Here is a 2206-nt window from a genome sequence, read left to right on the forward strand (position 1 = left end):
AGCCCAAGGGTTAGGAACCTCCCCAAGGCACAGAGAGCAGTTGGAAGAAGAAAGAGCAGAAAGAATGGAAGATCCAGGCCTGTGAATAGAGTGGGCTCCAAAGACTGGCCCTGGGGCCAGGGACAAAACTTCTAAGAACAGCAGACAAGGGGTGCCCATGTCCTTCCCATGCTACCATCCCTGCAACTGCCTCTTCCTTAACCCCCATCTGCACACAATCACGGGGACGCAGGGGACAGGCCCAATGGAAGTAAGAGGAAAATCAAATTGGCAACATCAAAACGATAGAAAATAGGCTTAAGGTATCAAAGTGTGAGAGAGTTTAGAGGAAGAAACATCAAATTGTCACCTTGCAGGATAATTACTCATGGATCTATTGCAGGAAAAGATCTGATCTTTGAGCTTCATTCCAACTGGATGCCCTGAATAGGAGAGCTTTGGAAAACCTAGCCCCTTTCTGTCTACAAATATGGTCTTCAAATCTACCCAATCTGCAGATCAGGGGTGGGGATGAATCCCCAGAACGTAGATGCCTAGAAACCCCAACACTTTGAAACTCTCACTTATCTCGCTGCCATCTCAGAGACTCTGTAAGCAATCCTCTCTAGATCCAGAGGTCAGCAAGGCTGGGAGACTGCAGACACTGCAGGCGGCGTGCCCACTGCACTGACTCTGAGGACCCCCAGAGGAGGAATCTGTGGCTACACACAGTCATTATGGGAGGGACTGGTTCAGGCTGCAGCCACGGGGAGGCAGGTTAGACTTCAGGGGGCACCTTCCTGGGGGCAGGGAAGGACACAGGGAACTTAGTTCAGAAGCAACTCTGGAAACACACACACACACACACACACACACACACACACACTGTCTGGACTTAAGTGAGGATGAGTCTGGGAGGCAGAAGCAAGAGGAACACAGCTGAGAACGGGGAAAGGCGCACTAGGACGAGAAATCCCACAGGGCTCAGATGGGGGTCACTTGTGGGCCCTGTTCCAACCATCAAAACCTGTCTTTGCACCCCAAATCTCCAACACCCCAAAAAGTAGAGGAGACAAGAAAAGAAGAATGGATGATAAGAGGTTAAGGGAATTCGGGGAGGCACAGGCTTGTGGTGACAAGATGGGGAACAGAGTGGGCAATAGAGGATGGGCTGGAGGATGTAGGAGAAGACGGGGTAGAAATGACGGCAAATTCTTGCAAGAAAATATACTAGCAGGGCCCAGCTGGACCTGGGGCAGGAGAAATGATGTGAACCTAATAGAAGTACTAGAACAAGGGGGTCAAGAAGGAGGGGGTGAGAAGGTGGGAGAGAGAGTGAGAGGACATCAGAGAAGGGACTGATAAAGGGGAAGGACAGAAGGGGGACCCATATAAGGAACGGACACCATATGGGGGGAAAGATATAGGTGATGGACACCAGAGGAGGGAGGGGGAACTGGAAATAAGGATTGGGGATGGGGGAGGGGAGTAAGAGTGGTGGAGTGAATGAAGCAGATAAGACCCCAGGGGTTACATTGTCCTGGTCAAGGGCCTGAAAGAGGTTTGGGCAGTGTAGCCTGCCCCTACTCCCATCACTCAGTCTCACTTGCATTCCCCCTCCCCCTCCACAAACACACACACATTTGGCCCTCCCCCTGCCCTGGTCTCTCCTCCCCCAACCCATTCCCTCTCCTCTCTTCCCTCCATCTGGACCCTCTCTTCCTCCCCCCACACACACTGCCTCCCTCTCTCTCCATCTGGCCCCTGCTTCTCTTCCTCCATCCTCCTCTCTTTTTCCATCCCATCCCATTCTCTGACCCCCCACCCCCCACCATATTCTGAACCCCATCTTCTTGGCTCCTCTTTGCAACCCTATGTTTTCATTTCTCCCAGCCCCTCTCCCGACTCTGCCCTTCTATTTCCTTGATATTTTCCTCATCTCTTAGCTTCAAAATTATTTCTGCAGCTCTTCCTCCAACCCTATCCCATCTTCCCACCCTTTCTTGCGATCTCTTCTTTCCCCTTCATTTTCACCTCAGCCCTCTTTAAGGCCTGTCTCCTGGCCCCTCCGGTCCCTATCTCCCCTGTCCCCTGGCCTTCAATCCCTCCTTCCTCACTGCTCCTATCCTGTCTTCCTAGTCCTCCTGTCTCCCTCCATTTCAGCAGCTCCCCTCCTTGGCCTCGGCTCTGCCCCCTCCTCCGCCCTGCCCCTGCCCCTCCCCCCTTT

The sequence above is a fragment of the Myotis davidii genome, unplaced genomic scaffold, assembly GCF_000327345.1.
Source record: "Myotis davidii unplaced genomic scaffold, ASM32734v1 scaffold4, whole genome shotgun sequence".
Lineage (NCBI taxonomy): Eukaryota > Metazoa > Chordata > Mammalia > Chiroptera > Vespertilionidae > Myotis > Myotis davidii.